The sequence below is a fragment of the Heteronotia binoei genome, unplaced genomic scaffold, assembly GCF_032191835.1.
Source record: "Heteronotia binoei isolate CCM8104 ecotype False Entrance Well unplaced genomic scaffold, APGP_CSIRO_Hbin_v1 ptg001149l, whole genome shotgun sequence".
Taxonomy (NCBI): domain Eukaryota; kingdom Metazoa; phylum Chordata; class Lepidosauria; order Squamata; family Gekkonidae; genus Heteronotia; species Heteronotia binoei.
In genome coordinates, this window is record NW_026800193.1 from 56,213 (window position 1) to 74,550 (window position 18,338).

The 18,338-nt window shown below is 51.0% G+C and overlaps 1 non-coding gene across 1 annotated transcript; it reads left to right on the forward strand.

Moving 5' to 3' along the window:
• The first annotated feature begins 7,048 nt into the window (after positions 1-7,048).
• TRNAS-GGA (transfer RNA serine (anticodon GGA)) lies at positions 7,049-7,120 on the forward strand. The gene has a single exon. It is a non-coding gene; the product is annotated as a tRNA-Ser (tRNA).
• Positions 7,121-18,338: the final 11,218 nt, after the last annotated feature.

The following is an 18,338-nucleotide window of genomic DNA, read 5'->3' on the forward strand; positions in this document are numbered from 1 at the left end:
ATAGATAGATAGATAGATAGATAGATAGATAGATATACACACATAGTTCATTCTCCAAGACTCCAGATGTGTTCTTCTTGGTTCCGAACTGGTGCTTTAAGGCTGTGATCATGTGGCTGAGGCAGAACAAACTGAAGCTGAATCCAGACAAGACCGAGGTGGTGCTGGTCATGTTACAGAATTTGAAAGGGGTGGTGGTGGTGGAATTTAAGCCAGACAGCATGGCTGAATTCACTTGTCCAAATGGGGCAACATTGGCTTTCTCCAGTGGTTCTAGGAGTGGGGCAGTCCTTACTCCTGGGAAAACCGCTCCTCTTCAGTGAGGACAGAGCCGGCTGTGTGATCCCGGAAGGGTGGGGCTTGTCCCGTGCCCTCCCAGTTTTCCGGCCCTGCCTTTGGAGCAGGTGAATAGCTTGGGACTACTCACGGCCCCCGCCTTGCTGTTTGGAAAGCAGGTTGGTGGGGTGACCAGGAGCGCCTTCTATCATCTGCTCCTGATTGGCTAGCTGTCTTGTTACCTCGCCTCAGCTGATCCAGGCTTTTGTAACTCAGACTGGACTACTACAATGTGCTCTACCTGGGGCTGCCCTTGAAGACAACCCGGAAACTGCAACTGCTCCAGAATGCAGTAGCCCAACTATTGTCAGGGGCTGGTCACCTTCTGTTTTTGAAGGATCAGAGCTTTGACCCCCTCCTCCATTAAGGTGCACTTAGCTGCCATGTTAAAGGTAAAGGTAACGGTAGTCCCCTGTGCAAGCACCAGTCGTTTCTGACTCTGAGGTGATGTCACATCATGACGTTTCATGGCAGACTTTTACGGGGTGGTTTGCCATTGCCTTCCCCAGTCATCTACCCTTTCCCCCCAGCAAGCTGAGTATTCTTACTGACCTTGGAAGGATGGAAGGCTGAGTGAGTCAACCTTGAGCCGGCTACCTGAACCCAGCTTCCGCAGGGATCGAACTCAGGTCATGAGCAGAGAGTTTGGACTGCGGCTTTACCACTCTGTGTTTTAACCATTTATTGATAACATATGGTTACAAATCTTAATTATAAATTTTCACTACTAACCCATATGGCATTTCAATCCCCCCTCCCTCCAATGTTGACTTCCCCGAAGTTGTAGATTCAAGTTCAATACTAAAGGTACTACTAACTGATCAAAGTTCAATATATATATATATATTTTTTTTTTCTCATTAATGCTAAAAAATTGTCCAATGTCTTTTTACATTCCACTCTTTCTCCATATATCCTTTAAATTTCTTCCACTCCTTTTTGAATCTCTCTAAATCATAGTCTCTTAGCGTTCTAGTTAGTTTGTCCATTTCACTCCACGATAAAACTTTCATAGTCCAGTCCCATTTCTCTGGTATTTTTTCTTGCTTCCAAAGCTGCGCATACAATGTCCTAGCAGCTGATAGCAAGTACCAAATTAGAGTCCTGTCTTCCTTTGGGAATTTTTCTAATTGTAATCCAAGCAAGAACGTCTCTGCAGTTTTCTTGAAATCATAACCCAAAATGTTGGAGATTTCTCGTTGCATCACAGCTTTACCACTCTGCACCTCGGGGCTCTTAGCTGCCATATGAGCATTTCACAAGAATCTCGGGGACCTCCAACTTACAGCCTTTGTAGTCCACCTTTCTAAAAAAAAATGTGGAAAGCAGATCTGGGTGCTAAACTCTTTATGCTTCAGGCGTGAAGCTTTCTGCTTGCTAAACAAGTCATGCAGTTGGTGTTTTTCAAGGACATTTTGTACATCTCCTGTGCCTGGAGATTCTGGGAACGTACTGTACAAGGGAGGTCACGCACGGGATGCGATTCCCGGTGGGCCAACGTTGCCATCGTGAGACCAGCACTGGAATCGTGCGAATCGGTGACGGTCATCCCGCCTTCTTCTGCCAGCTTTGCCTCTCGAGAGCTCAGCGCAGACGGCTCGGGAACGACTGAGAACTGGCTCGCGTTCCGCTGGGCACGCTGCGAATCCTTTCGCTAATCTTGTATTCATACCGGATTAGCAATTTGGCGAACGTCTGCAGGTTCCTTTTCTGAGGGTAATGCACTGTAATTTTGCATTTGGGCTTTGGGAGCGATGTCAATGAAATGTTGAATTTTCCTCCTCCCGGGTAGACAGGGTTTTTTTAAATTATTATTATTTTACGCAGGCATTATGACTTTGCTCAAGGGTCAGCTTTTGTGGGCAGAAATCTGTTCCAGCGCGTATTGGTAAATCCCCCTTTTACAAGTAATGTGAATATTTTACATTATGGTCATGTGTCTGTACAATAGCTCTGCAGGCCAGCCAATGAATATGTCTGCCTGAGAACGCAGAACCTCTGTGGATTGGTAGCATTCGCCAGGTTGAGAGAGCCAGTTTGGTGTAGTGGTAAAGTGCGGGGACTCTTATCTGGGAGAACCGGGTTTGATTCCCCACTCCTCCACATGCACCTGCTGGAATGGCCTTGGGTCAGCCAGAGCTCTCGCAGGAGTTGTCCTTGAAAGGGCAGCTGCTGGAAGAGCTCTCTCAGCCCTGCCTAACTCACAGGGAGAGCAAGAAGGGTGGGTGTCATGATAGAGGGACTGCGGGGTGACATGAGAGAAGTTTACAAGATTATGCATAGGATGGAGTCTTTTCTCCCTTTCTCACAATACAAGAACTCGTGGGCATTTGATGAAATTGCTGAGCAGTCGGGTTAGAACGGATAAAAGGAAGTCCTTCTTCACCCAAAGCGTGATTAACATGTGGAATTCACTGCCACAGGAGGTGGCGGCGGCTACAAGCATAGCCAGCTTTAAGAGGGGATTGGATAAAAATATGGAGCAGAGGTCCATCAGTGGCTATTAGCCACAGTGTGTGTTTGTTTGTGTATTGGCCACTGTGTGACACAGAGTGTTGGACTGGATGGGCCACTGGCCTGATCCAACATGGCTTCTCTTATGTTCTTATGTGACACAGAGTGTTGGACTGGATGGGCCATTGGCCTGATCCATCATGGCTTCTCTTATGTTCTTCTGTGACAGAGTGTTGGACTGGATGGGCCATTGGCCTGATCCAACATGGCTTTTCTTACGTTCTTATGTGAAATAGAGTGTTGGACTGGATGGGCCATTGGCCTGATCCATCATGGCTTCTCTTATGTTCTTATGTGACACAGAGTGTTGGACTGGATGGGCCATTGGCCTGATCCATCATGGCTTCTCTTATGTGACTTAGAGTGTTGGACTGGATGGGCCATTGGCCTGATCCAACATGCCTTCTTTATGTTCTTAGGGTGTCTGTTGTGGGGGGTGGGAAGTAGAGGAGAATGTGACTGCTCTGAGATTCTGTGTGGAAGACGGGATATAAATCCAATTTCTTCTTCTTCTTCTTCTTCTTCTTCTTCTTCTTCTTCTTCTTCTTCTTCTTCTTCTTCTTCTTCTTCTTCTTCTTCTTCTTCTTCTTCTTCTTCTTCTTCTTCTTCTTCTTCTTCTTCTTCTTCTTCTTCTTCTTCTTCTTCTTCTTCTTCTTCTTCTTCTTCTCCTCCTTCTTCTTCTGTTATTTTAACAAGCCAGTTTCTAGTCCTCATGGTGCTTTAAAATGGATTGGTTGGTTTTTTTCCAAAGCCTCAAAAGACGGAAGACTTCCGGCTTTTGGAAGCAAAGTTTCTCTGCCTTAAGAAGTCCTATTCTCTCCCCCATGGTTACTCTTCCACGCCTTACCCCAGGGGCCCCCCAATTTGGTGACGTCGGACACCATGACGCCCACCTTCTTGCCACCCATCAAGTGTTTATAGACAGTGGGCCGGGCTCTTTCCAGCAGGGCTTCTGATTGGCCGCCGGAGAATCAATTGGCTGTGCAGGTTAAACCACCAATCTCTTGGTTTTATTCTCTGTCTCACACCTCTTTTCCTGGTGTATTTTTAAAACAACACCCCCCCTTTGCGCTTTGGCTTCCTCTGTGTGCACGCACGTGGCCCTGCCTTCCGTGGCGGCCAATTTGCAGTTGGCGTTGCTTCCCACGGCAGTTACTTTGGAACTGCACACACCAGCCTGTGTCGGAATTCCAGAGGCACCAAGAGGCTGGAAAAGGGTAGGATATTCCTGCCTTGCGGGCAGACCTGCCAGTGTCCAGTTCTTGTCTGCCTTCCGGCAAATCCTGCTCCTTTGGAGGGATCAGCCAGTTTGGTGTAGTGGGGAAGTGCGCAGACTCTTCTCTGGGAGAACCGGGTTTGATCCCCGTCTCCTTCACTTGCAGCTGCTGGAATGGCCTTGGGTCAGCCAGAGCTCTCTTATCTTGAAGAATCGGGTTTGATTCCCCCACTCCTCCACTTGCAGCTGCTGGAATGGCCTTGGGTCAGCCATAGCTCTCTTATCTGGGAGAACCGGGTTTGATTCCCCACTCCTCCACTTGCAGCTGCTGGAATGGCCTTGGGTCAGCCAGAGCTCTCTTGTCTGGGAGAACCGGGATTGATTCCCCACTCCTCCACTTGCAGTGGTGCAATGGCCTTGGGTCAGCCAGAGCTCTCTTGTCTGGGAGAACCGGGTTTGATTTCCCACTCCTCCACTTGCACTTGCTGGCATGGCCTTGGGTCAGCCATAGCTCTCTTATCTTGAAGAACCAGGTTTGATTCCCCACTCCTCCACTTGCAGCTGCTGGAATGGCCTTGGGTCAGCCAGAGCTCTCTTATCTGGGAGAACTGGGCTTGATTCCCCACTCCTCCGCTTACAGCTGCTGGAATGGTCTTGGGTCAGACGTAGCTCTCTTATCTGAGAGAACCGGTTTTGATTCTGCACTCTTCCACTTGCAGCTGCTGGAATGGCCTTTGGTCAGCCAGAGCTCTCTTATCTTGGAGAACCAAGTTTGATTCTGCACTCTTCCACTTGCAGCTGCTGGAATGGTCTTGGGTCAGCCATAGCTCTATTATCTGGGAGAACTGGATTTGATTCCGCACTTCTCCACTTGCAGCTGCTGGAATGGCCTTGGGCCAGCCATAGCTCTCTTATCTGGGAGAACTGGGTTTAATTCCGCACTCTTCCACTTGCAGCTGCTGTAATGGCCTTGGGTCAGCCTTAGCTCTCCTATCTGGGAGAACCGAGTTTGATTCCCCCACTTCTCCACTTGCAGCTGCTGGAATGGCCTTGGGTCAGCCATAGCTCTCTTATCTGGGAGAACCGGGTTTAATTCCCCACTCTTCCACTTGCAGCTGCTGGAATGGCCTTGGGTCAGCCAGAGCTCTCTTATCTGGAAGAACCGGGTTTGATTCCGCCCTCCTCCACTTGCACCTGCTGGAATGGCCTTGGGTCAGCCAGAGCTCTCTTATCTGGGAGAACCGGGTTTGATTCCCCACTCCTTCACTTGCAGCTGCTGGAATGGCCTTGGGTCAGCCAGAGCTCTCTTATCTGGGAGAACCGGGTTTGATTCCCCACTCCTCCACTTGCAGCTGCTGGAATGGCCTTGGGTCAGCCAGAGCTCTCTTATCTGGGAGAACCAGGTTTGATTCCCCTACTCCTCCACTTGCAGCTGCCGGAATGTCCTTGGGTCAGCCATAGCTTTCGAAGGAGCTGTCTTTGAAAGGGCAGCTGCTGTAAGAGCTCTCTCAGCCCCACTTACCTCACACTCCCCGCAGGTCCACTACGTGGGGCCAGGCACCTGTGGGCAGGGCCGGTGTTAGGCTTTCTGCCGCTCTAGGCGAATCACCCACTAGTGCCCCCCTCCTAACATTATTTAAAAATATAGGGAAATTGAAGAGGGCCATACTCGAATCTTTTCACATTTTTAATTTTCTGATTTTTAATTTTTCAAAAAAAAAAAAGCGGTGCTAAAGAAAAAATGGTGAGAAGAAGTGCTTGCCGGCCATGTTAGGAAGAAGGATGAGGTCGGAGTCCAAGTCACACATCAGGGAGAGGGGGGGTGGCTTGGCTTTTTTGAGGGCAGCTTGGTGATGGGAAAGGACAAGGGGACAGCGGTCAGGAGCCAAAGGGAGGGACGGTGGCTCAGTGGCAGAGCATCTGCTTGGCAAGCAGAAGATCCCAGGTTTAATCCCCGGCATCTCCAACTCAAAAGGGTCCAGGCAAGTAGGCATGAAGAACCTCAGCTTGAGACCCTGGAGAGCCATGAATGGAGCTGTGGCTCAGTGGTAGAGCATCTGCTTGGGAAGCAGAAGGTCCCAGGTTCAATCCCGGCATCTCCAACTCAAAAGGGTCCAGGCAAGTTGGCCTGAAGAACCTCAGCTTGAGACCCTGGAGAGCCATGAATGGGGCTATGGCTCAGTGGTAGAGCATCTGCTTGGGAAGCAGAAGGTCCCAGGTTCAATCCCCGGCATCTCCAACTCAAAAGGGTCCAGGCAAATAGGTGTGAAGAACCTCAGCTTGAGACCCTGGAGAGCCATGAATGGGGCTGTGGCTCAGTGGTAGAGCATCTGCTTGGGAAGCAGAAGGTCCCAGGTTCAATCCCCGGCATCTCCAACTCAAAAGGGTCCAGGCAAGTAGGCCTGAAGAACCTCAGCTTGAGACCCTGGAGAGCCATGAATGGGGCTATGGCTCAGTGGTAGAGCATCTGCTTGGGAAGCAGAAGGTCCCAGGTTCAATCCCCGGCATCTCCAACTCAAAAGGGTCCAGGCAAATAGGCGTGAAGAACCTCATCTTGAGACCCTGGAGAGCCATGAAGGGGGCTGTGGCTCAGTGGTGGAGCATCTGCTTGGTAAGCAGAAGCTCCTAGGTTCAATCCCCGGCATCTCCAACTAAAAGGGTCCAGGCAAATAGGCGTAAAAAACCTCAGGTGGAGACCCTGGAGAGCCATGAATGGGACTGTGGCTCAGTGGCAGAGCATCTGCTTGGGAAGCAGAAGGTCCCAGGTTCAATCCCGGGCAACTCCAAAAAAGGGTCCAGGCAAATAGGTGTGAATAACCTCAGCTTGAGACCCTGGAGAGCCATGAATGGGGCTGTGGCTCAGTGCTAGAGGATCTGCTTGGTAAGCAGAAGGTCCCAGGTTCAATCCCCAGCATCTCCAAAAAAGGGTCCAGGCAAGTAGGCATGAATAACCTCAGCTTGAGAACCTGGAGAGCCATGAATGGGGCTGTGGCTCAGTGGTAGAGCATCTGCTTGGAAAGCAGAAGGTCCCAGGTTCAATCCCCGGCATCTCCAACTAAAAAGGGTCCAGGCAAATAGGTGTGAAAAACCTCAGCTGGAGACCCTGGAGAGCCGCTGCGAGTCTGAGTAGACAATATTGACTTTGACGGACCGAGGGTCTGATTCAGTAGAAGGCAGCTTCATATGTCCATATGTCATGCCTCAGGGAGGGGGCATCACTGGGTCAGGTGGTGGCCTAGGTAGTCCTACTTTTGCCTACTCCTACGCACCGGCCCTGCCTGTGGGGTGGTCGGAATCAGCTGTTAGTTGATTCGCATCCAGCTTTGCGAGAAATCTTAAACCATTTTCAGTGGGCACCGAAGACAGCCTTGTCTCAAGTATAAAAAGATCTACAGCAGCGGTGAAGAAAAGGAAGAAAGGCTGGGGACAGAGAGGTGGGAGAGGAGAGGAGAGTCTTTGGAGAAAAGAGCAGGAGGCGGCAGCCAGGTGGAGCAGCTCGCAGCAGAGGAGGAGGAGGGGGAGGAGGAAAAGAGCTTGCTTCCTGCCCTCTTTAGCAACCACGTGCTTGTTGCCAGGCCTCGTTCTTTAAGTTGCCAAGGGCAACCAGGCGCCTGCATTTTTGCACCCGGAGAAATTTGCATTTGTGTATGCGTGTGTGTGTCTGTGTGTGTATGTGTTACTGTTTTGCAGATTCTTTAGCACAGCAGCGGCTCGCACACCCTGTGAGGTTTTAATATTTTAGGGTGCTCCGTGCTGTGTTACGAAAGCTTTTGTCGCTTTTGCGTAGCACAAGCGTACCCGTTTTCCGCCCGTTTTGGAAAGGCCCAGTAGCCTTGGTTTCTCTGACTCGCGTTGCAATGTATCTGCTTTCTCTATTTCTCTCCCCTCCTCTCTCTGTGCTCTTGCCTCGTTAATGCGTCTGCAGCCGGCGATGATTTATCAGTTCCCAAAGCCCCGGCTGGTTCAACAGGAAGAAAATGGTGCTTCAGTGAGCTCGCTTTGGCAGTCATCGAATACAGCAGCCCGGAAAGACCTTCCAGTGCTTTTTTAGCTGTTTCTGCCGGTTTTGACTGAAAAGAGCTTTAGGAGAGGAGGAGGAGGAGGAGAGCCAGTTTGGTGTAGTGGTTAAGTGTGCGGACTCTTATCTGGGAGAACCGGGTTTGATTGCCCTCTCCTCCACTTGCAGCTGCTGGAATGGCCTTGGGTCAGCCAGAGCTCTCTCTCTGGAGAACTGGGTTTGATTGCCCTCTCCTTCACTTGCACCTGCTGGAATGGCCTTAGGTCAGCCAGAGCTCTCTTCTCTGGGAGAACTGGGTTTGATTCCCCACTCCTCCTCTTGCAGCTGCTGGAATGGCCTTGGGCCAGCTAGAGCTCTCTTATCTGGGAGAACCAGGTTTGATTCCCCACTCCTCCACTTGCTGCTGCTGGAATGGACTTGGGTCAGCCAGAGCTCTCTTATCTGGAGAACTGGGTTTAATTCCACACTCCTTCACTTGCATCTGCTGAATGGCCTTGGGTCAGCCAGAGCTCTCTTCTCTGGGAGAACCGGGTTTGATTCCCCACTCCTCCTCTTGCAGCTGCTGGAATGGCCTTGGGTCAGCCATAGCTTTCTTATCTGGGAGAACTGGTTTGATTCCCCACTCCTCCACTTGCACCTGCTGGAATGGCCTTGGGTCAGCCAGAGCTCTCTTATCTGGGAGAACCGGGTTTGATTCCTCTCTCCTCCACTTGCAGCTGCTGGAATGGGCTTGGGTCAGCCAGAGCTCTCTTCTCTGGGAGAACTGGGTTTGATTCCCCACTCCTCCTCTTGCAGCTGCTGGAATGGCCTTGGGTCAGCCAGAGGTCTCTTATCTGGGAGAACCAGGTTTGATTCCCCACTCCTCCACTTGCACCTGCTGGAATGCCCTTGGGTCAGCCAGAGCTCTCTTATCTGGGAGAACCGGGTTTGATTCCCCTCTCCTCCACTTGCAACTGCTGGAATGGCCGTGGGTCAGCCAGAGCTCTCTTCTCTGGGAGAACTGGGTTGATTCCACACTCCTTCACTTGCACCTGCTGGAATGGCCTTGGGTCAGCCAGAGCTCTCTTCTCTGGGAGAACCGGGTTTGATTCCCCACTCCTCCTCTTGCAGCTGCTGGAATGGCCTTGGGTCAGCCATAGCTCTCTTATCTGGGAGAACCGGGTTTGATTCCCCACTCCTCCACTTGCAGCTGCTGGAATGGCCTTGGGTCAGCCAGAGCTCTCTTATCTGGGAGAACCGGGTTTGATTCCCACTCCTCCACTTGCACCTGCTGGAATGGCCTTGGGTCAGCCAGAGCTCTCTTATCTGGGAGAACCGGATTTGATTCCCCACTCCTCCACTTGCACCTGCTGGAATGACCTTGGGTCAGCCATAGCTCTGGCAGAGGTTGTCCTTGAAAGGGCAGCTGCTGTGAGAGCCCTCTCAGCCCCACCCACCTCACAGGATGTCTGTTGTGGGGGGAGAAGATATAGGAGATTGTAAGCCGCTCTGAGTCTCTGATTCAGAGAGAAGGGCGGGTATAAATCTGCAATTCTTCTTCTTCTTCTACAGATGCAACCCAGAGTTAGGGTTGCCAATTTCCAGGTGGGCAGAGAAATCCGAAGCACGAGGCGTTCCGTGAAAACCAGCCTCCGTACGATCAGCAAACCCACCGAACAATTCAACAGTTGCAAAAGCGTATATTAGTTCATGAAAGACCATCCGATTAGTCCTTAGCAAAATAGGAAACGTGTTCACCATGAATCAATCCAGTCTTTACAGCAATCATTGCTCGGTTCATTCCAAGGAATCCTGGGGCAATAGTTGTGCAATCGATCGATGTCTCTCAATAGATGCAGCCAGCAATCCAAAAAGGTTGAAAAGAACAAGATCGTACTGGAACCCTTGTTTCGCACAGGCTTCTTCGAGCCGCAAAAATCCTTTTTTACAACGTTTTCATACCCTGGGCAAAAAAACGCCACTCCGTTACAACATTGAAAGGCAGTTGAATAGTTACATATATATTTTTTTAAATTTATTTATTTATTTATTTATGATTTATGTCCCGCCCTTCCCACGAAAGTGGCGCAGGGCGGCTCACAACAGATAGTCAAACATAAAATTAAACTGGCATATAAGCATTTTAAAACATTCAAAACGTTTAAAACCTTAAAAACATTAAACATTACAACAGTATGTATAACAGGAATCTGGTAAAGCTACATTTAATTTCCCATATCAGTTAGGCGTAAGCTAGCCGAAGAGGGTTGTCTTACAGGCCCTGTGGAACTGAATAAGGTCCCGCAGGGCCCTCCCCTCCTCCGGCAGCTGGTTCCACCATGTAGGGCCCATAACAGAGAAGGCCGTGTCCCTAGTCGATTTTAGGCGGGCTTCTTTTGGCCCAGGGATAGCGAGAAGATTTTGGGTTCCCGATCTCAGCACTCTCTGGGGAACATGTGGGGAGAACATATTGAGAGACATCGATCAATTGCACAACTATTGCCCCCGGATTCCTTGGAATGAACCGAGCAATGATTGCTGTAAAGACTGGATTGGTTCTTGGTGAACACCTTCCCTATTTTGCTAAGGACTATTTGGATGGTCTACCATGAACTAATATATGCTTTTGTAATAGCTGAATTGTTTGGTGAGTTCGTTGGTCGTACGCAGGCTGGTTTTCACGGAAAGCCTTGCGCTTCGGAGTTCTCCGCCTATAATTGCCGTGTTTCTCTTTGTGGATTGGTGGTGGCTGGAGCTTTCCCACTGTTACAGGGATAGCCAAACTTGCCTATCGTAAGAGTCACATCGAATTACTTATTCATTTACTTTGGGTTTATACGTCTCTCACTCTGCAGGTGGACTCTGGGCATTTGACGGTCCTCGTAAAAACGCTTTAAATTACAGTTGTAAAAAGGATTTTTAAAAAACATATATAAACCCTTTAAAACGAAACATTTGGTGCTATGGAGAGATTTTGTAACGCGGGCGGATTATATCGACGTCTCATAGATCCAAGCGGGCGGCCGTGTTGGTCTGAAGCAGTTGAACAAAGCAGGAGTCAAGGGGCACCGTTAAGACCAACCAATTTGAAAGCTGACGTTCTAAATAAAAATTGGTTGGTCTTAAAGGTGCCACTTGACTCCTGCTTTGTTGGTCTTAAAGGTGCCACTTGACCCCTGCTTTGTTCAATCGATGTCTCAGTTCTCAGTTCTGTTAATCTGTTAGTGGTCCTTCAGATAGCATTGTTCAGTGGCGTAGCAGTGGCAGCCTCATCCTGCGTTCGTTATTGTAGGCCTCTCAAAAGCGTTTGGTTTTACAGGCCCCGAGGAATCGGGAGAGGTCCCGCAGGCCTCTCGTGGCCTCTGGGAGAGCATTCCACAGCGTCGGTGCCGCCACTGAGAAGGCCCTGGCTCGTGTAGAGTTTAATCTGGCCTCCCTTGGTCTGGGGATGGATAGCAGATTTTGAGCTCCCAAACGCAGGGCTCTCTGGGGTGTATATGGGGAAAGGCGGTCCCTTAGATAGACAAGTCCTTGGCCGTAGAGGGCTTTAAAGGTCAGTACCAACACTTTGAAACGGATTTGGTACACGATAGGCAGCCAGCGCAGCTCTTTTAGCACCGGTTGAATGTGCTCCCATTGAGGTTGCTTTCTTTCCACATCTCCCTCACTTCTCCCACACCCATCTATTTTCCTTCCTTCCTTCCTTCCTTCCTTCCTTCCTTCCTTCCTTCCTTCCTTCCTTCCTTCCTTCCTTCCTTCCTTCCTTCCTTCCTTCCTTCCTTCCTTCCTTCCTTCCTTCCTTCCTCTTTCTCTGTCCCACTGATGGTCCTCCTGATGGTACCTGGGATTTTTTCGCGTCTGCATGACATGGGCCATTGCCCTGACCCAACATGACTTCTCTTATGTTCTTATGTCTGGGGCAGTGAGGCTCTGTCTTCTGGGTGCTTGGGGGGGCACAGTGGGAGAACTTCTAGTGTTCTGGCCCCACTGATGAACCTCCTGATGGCACCTGGGTTTTTTTGGCCACTGTGTGACACAGACTGTTAGACAGGATGGGCCATTGGCCTGATCCAACATGGCTTCTGTTATGCTCTTATGTTCTTATGTCACTTTCTCCTCTTGGCAGTGAATTCCATGTGTTAATCACCCTTTGGGTGAAGAAGACACAGAGCAGCCCACCGCTTTGCAATCAGAAGCATAATATACATTGGAACTCCCACTAAGCTCTTATTATATTTGGCTGTGTGTGGCGGGGAGGAGGGGAGCACAGCGATTTCTAGGTAATTTCTCACTAAACCCCCACTGAGTGTCTTTGTCGCACCTTCCCGAGACTGTGCAAATCTTTCCCGCCGAGTGCGTCGCACAAAAACCCGAGTGCGTAAACATGAAGTCGCGACTGGCTGCCTTCCCGTCTTAATCCTCCAACTTTGGTTAGCATGACAACTGGTTGCGACTCTTCGATTGCCATGACGATCCGCCGCGAGTTTGCTGAAATGTCGTGCCGGCAGGTTATTTTTAGCCGATCTGCTCTCCCCATGGAGACTGACTTTGACTGAAGCGGGGAAAGAGCTGCCATTTAAGCGCCGCGAAAGGTACTGATGCCCAAGGTCTGTCGCATCAGTCGAATTCCTCTGTAAAGCTGCGGGAGAGCAGTTCCTTTCAGATCTCGGTTTCCCAGCCGACACAGGATACGCGTGGCGAGATCAGAAGCATGGTGTGTGGACTGGGGTCCCCGGGGTAGTCCAGGACCTGTAGCTGAGAGGTGGAGCACCATCCCTTGTTCTTAGTTCTCTCTTTCTCTACCAGTTTGGCGTAGTGGTGAAGTGTGCAGACTCTTCTCTGGGAGAACCAGGTTTGATTCCCCACTCCTCCACTTGCAGCTGCTGGAATGGCCTTGGGTCAGACATAGCTCTCTTATCTGCGAGAACCGGGTTTGATTCCCCCCTCCTCCACTTGCAGCTGCTGGAATGGCCTTGGGTCAGCCAGAGCTCTCTTATCTGGGAGAACCGGGTTTGATTCCCCACTCCTCCACTTGCAGCTGCTGGAATGGCCTTGGGTCAGCCAGAGCTCTCTTATCTGGGAGAACCGGGTTGATTCCCCACTCCTCCACTTGCACCTGCTGTGATGGCCTTGGGTCAGCCAGAGCTCTCTTCTCTGGGAGAACCGGGTTTGATTCCCCCTCCTCCACTTGCAGCTGCTGGAATGGCCTTGGGTCAGCCAGAGCTCTCTTATCTGGGAGAACCGGGTTTGATTCCCCACTCCTCCACTTGCACCTGCTGGAATGGCCTTGGGTCAGCCAGAGCTCTCTTATCTGGGAGAACCGGGTTTGATTCCCCACTCCTCCACTTGCACCTGCTGGGATGGCCTTGGGTCAGCCAGAGCTCTCTTCTCTGGGAGAACCGGGTTTGATTCCCCCCTCCTCCACTTGCAGCTGCTGGAATGGCCTTGGGTCAGCCAGAGCTCTCTTCTCTGGGAGAACCGGGTTTGATTCCCCCCTCCTCCACTTGCAGCTGCTGGAATGGCCTTGGGTCAGCCAGAGCTCTCTTCTCTGGGAGAACCGGGTTTGATTCCCCTTTCCTCCACTTGCACCTGCTGGAATGGCCTTGGGTCAGCCAGAGCTCTCGCAGAGCTGTCCTTGAAAGGGCAGCTGCTGTAAGAACTCTCTCAGCCTCACCCACCTCACAGGGTGTCTGTTGTGGGGGTAGAAGATATAGGAGACTGTAAGCTGCTTTGAGTCTCTGATTCAGAGAGAAGGGCAGGGTACAAATCTGCAGTCTTCTTCATGAATGGCTACAATTTTTTCTTCTTTGATTCCCGACTCCTCCACTTGCAGCGTCTGGGATGGCCTTGGGTCAGCCATAGCTCTCGCAGAGGTTGTCCTTCAAAGGGCAGTTTCTGTCAGAGCTGTGAGGTGGGTGGGGCTGAGAGAGCTCTCACAGCAGCTGCCTTTTCAAGGACAACCTCTGCCAGAGCTGTGGCTGATCCAAGGCCATTCCAGCAGCTGCAAGTGGAGGAGTGGGGAATCAGAGACTCAGAGTGGCTTACAATCTCCTATATCTTCTCCCCCTACAACTGACACCCTTGTGAGGTGCGTGGGGCTGAGAGAGCTCTCACAGCAGCTGCCCTTTCAAGGACATCCTCTGCCAGAGCTATGACTGACCCAAGGCCAGTCCAGCGGCTGCAAGTGGTGGAGTGGGGAATCAAACCCGGTTCTCCCAGATAAGAGTCCGCACAGTTAACCACTACACCACCCTGGCTATCAGAGAGTTTCAACAATACACTGTGGCTGATAGCCACTGATGGACCTCTGCTCCATATGCTTAGCCAGTCCCCTCTTGAAGCTGGCTATGCGTGTAGCCGCCAACAGCTCCTGTGGCAGTGAATTCCATATGTTAATCACCGTTTGGGTGAAGAAGGACTTCCTTTTATCCGTTTTAACTTGACTGCTCAGCAATTTCATTGAGTGCCCACGAGTTCTCTTATTGTGAGAAAGCGAGAAAAGTACTTCTATCTTCTTTGTGGTCTCTGTGCTTCACACTCATGGGATAGAGCACCTGCGCCGATCCCCGAATCGGTACCTAAAAAGCCCGGGATTTTTTCGCGCTCGGCACCAACGATCATGCACAGGCGTCCCAATGCGCATGCTCACCAGCGCCAGAGCGAGGATCCCGCCAGTTCCTTTCTGACCGCTGCGCTGAGAGGATCTTCTTTCGTGTCCCCGGTTGGTAAAGTAATCTTAGATTGCTTTTTTCCTGTTGTATATTGTTATTTTCTAAGTGCAGTTAGTTAGTTAGTTGTTAGTGTTGTTTAAAAAATTTTTGTTGGACTTGCCCTTCGTGGCTTGGTTTCCCCCCCGTGTTTTCCCCCTCAGAGACTTTCCTGGGTGGGTTTTTTTCCTGGGCGTCTATGGAAAGTCGAGTTTTTTTAAGAGGTGCTGCTCCTGTGGGAAGAAGATTGCCCTCCCCAACGGCCATTCCCTCTGTCCTCTCTGTTTGGGCGAGGGACATCGCGTCGATTCTTGCACACACTGTCTGAGTTTCTCCAAGCAAACTCGTAAGAATTGAGCGGCGAGGCTTTCGGCGGCTTTGGTTGAGTCGGCACTTCATCCTCAAAAGATGGCATCGGGCCCGTCGGTACCGATGGGTGAGGCCACAGCCCCGACGGTCACATCGGCTGAGGCTTCGCCGATCAGGACCGAGATGCCGGTCGAGCCCGGGTGTTCCACGAAACGGCCTTCTGAAGGGTCAGTGGACACCCTGGCTAAGAAGCGTAGGGATGACTCGGGGACCCGATCATCTGCTCTGAAGAAGGTGAAATCGAAGGAGAAGCGGAAGAAGAGACCATCCCGCACCCCTTCACCTTCGCATGATGCTTCGACATCGACAGCTCCACCGCGGAAGATCTTGGCGTCCCCACATCATAGCCCTTCAGTGTCGAGAGGGAGTGCTTCGCAGCTGCGCCTATCAGCTTCGGAGCAAGAGATAGACCTGACTCAGCGCTCCCACTCTTCAGGGTCCAGTCGTCACAGTGAGAGCGACTCAGTCTCGGAGGTGGAGGTGTCGACGCCGATGGAGCCTTTGGCACCGATGGATCAGGTGAGAGGTCGGAGAGAGCTGGAACTGACTACAGTAGCTCGACGCTTCCCACTGCTTCCTCAATGGGAGCAGCGCCAATGGCCTCCTTACGTTTATTCCTACCCACTGTACCAATGGTACCCTCCTCGCGAGTTCATATGTAAGCCACTTTGAGTCTCTGCAGTCTTCTTCTCGGGAGGGACAGTGGCTCAGTGGCAGAGCATCTGCTTGGGAAGCAGAAGGTCTCAGGTTCAATCCCTGGCATCTCCAAAAAAGGGTCCAGGCAAATAGGTGTGAAAATCCTCAGCTCGAGACCCTGGAGAGCCGCTGCCAATTTTAAGAGGAGAAGACAATACTGACTTTGATGGACCAAGGGTCTGGTTCAGTATAAGGCAGCTTCATATGTTCATATAACTGCTGGCAGTTCACTTTGCTCTTCAGTCTTTCCGCCCCATGGTGGCGGGGAAGATTGTCGCTCTGCTAACAGACAATACCACTGCCCTGTGTTACATCAACAGACAGGGAGGGACAGTCTCTCGACGGCTTTGTGCGCTGGCACTGGATCTGTGGTCGGAGTGTCTGGACCACGACATCTTTGTGAAGGCAGCGCATCTCCCAGGGGTCCTCAACTTGCAAGCAGACTTCCTCAGCAGGGGTGCAGCTTCCCCGCACGAGTGGGAGTTACAGTGGCGCTTCCTTCAACCGTGTTTCAGCTCTGGGGGTATCCTTAGGTGGATGTCTTTGCCACAGCCAAAACCCGGAAGTGTCCTCTGTTTTGCTCCAGAGGGGGCTCGGATCCAGAGTCGTTGAGAGACGGTCTGCTGTTCCCGTGGGAAGGTCGGTTCCTTTATCTGTTCCCACCTCTGCCACTACTGACGAGGGTGGTCAGCAAGATCGCAAGAGAGAGACCATGCTATATCCTGGTGACTCCCTGGTGGCCTCGCCAGAACTGGTTCCCAATCCTGCTCCAACTGGCGAGGGGGGTCTTTTACCAGTTTCCGGCGGAACCGGACCTTCTGTCAGCTCAGGACGGTCATGTACTCCATCACAACGTGCCCCACCTGAAGCTGACGGCGTGGTTCATCAACCCTGTGGGTTCTCTAGCAGAGTCCAACATGTTTTCTTGAACAGCAGGAAACTTTCTACCCGCACTTACTATGATACGAAGTGGCGGAGGTTTCTGCAGTTTTTAGTTGATCCCTCAGTTTCACCCCAAAGGGGGGGATTGTCGGTCATTTTTGAGTTTTTGTTATCTCTGGTGGATGCTGGCCTTGTTTTTTCTTCCATCAAGGTTTTATTGGCAGCAATTTCTGCGTTCCATGAACCAGTCGAGGGGCACTCTGTTTTTGCACACCCTCGTTCTAAGAGGTTTTTGAAGGGTTTGCTTAGGCTTCATCCTCCATCGAGATCACCCCCACAGTTGTGGGATTTGACTTTAGTGTTGGACAGGCGACTCGACGTCCATTTTGAGCCGATGGCCACGTGTTCGTTACAGCTTCTATCTTGGAAGACTGCTTTTTTGGTAGCCATCACATCAGCACGCCGTGCAGGGGGAGCTCACGGCTATGCGTTGTGACTACCCATATCTAGTTTTTCAGGAGGCTGGAGTGTCGTCAGCTCCTGATATTTCTTTTCTTTCCAAGGTGCTTTCTCAGTTCCACCTCAACTTAGAAGTTTGGTTGCCCACTTTTCATCTTACACCTTCCTCGGATGAGGAACGTAGGTTGCACGCTCTAGATGTGAAACGTGCTTTATTGTTTTATTTAAGTCGCTCCAAGAGTTTTCGTAAGGACCAGCAGCTTTTTGTTTCTTATGCTGCTCCTCAGTTAGGTTCCAGGATCTCGTCTCAGCGGCTTTCGAAATGGCTCACTGAGACTATTAAACTGTGTTATTTGTTGGCTAAGAAGCCGTTACCTGGGCCTATTCGCGGACACTCTACAAGAGCAATGGCGACGTCGGTGGCGTTCCCGAAAGGCGTTTCCCTGACGGATGTTTGCAAGGCTGCCACCTGGTCCTCTCCGCATGCCTTTATGAAGCACTACGCGCTGGACATGCATGCTCAGCAGAGGACTGGTTTGGGAGCTGCGGTGTTGCAAGCTGTTTCTTCCGGTTGACCGTCTTCCCGCCTCCAGGTATGTCTTGCTTGCTAATCTCCCCTGAGTGTGAAGCACAGAGACCACAAAGAAGATAGACAGGTTGCTTACCTGTAACTGTAGATCTTCGAGTGGTCATCTGTGCATTCACACTACCCGCCCTCCTTCCCCACTGCTGACGGTCTCCCTCCAGTAGGGCTTCCAGCGGTCAGGAAGGAACTGGTGGGATCCTCGTTCTGGCGCTGGCGAGCATAGCGCATTGGGACGCCTGCGCATGCCCGTTGGTGCCGAGCGTGAAAAAACCCTGGCCTTTTTAGGTGCTCTATCCCATGAGTGCGAATGCAAAGATGACCAGTCGAAGATCTACAGTTACAGGTAAGCAACCTGTCTTTCTCTACCTGTCTTTTTCATCCACCAGTCTTGGTACCCAGCTCTGCAAAACACCCTACAGACTATAAATTGTAGAAAGTCTCAGAACAACCAGCAAATTCCACAGAACAATCAGCACAGTCAACAACCATCTTCCTTATCTTCAAACCCCTTCCACCTTCCCAGCAATTAACACAGAACAATGGTCACATTCAACAGCCAGTTTCCTTATCACTACC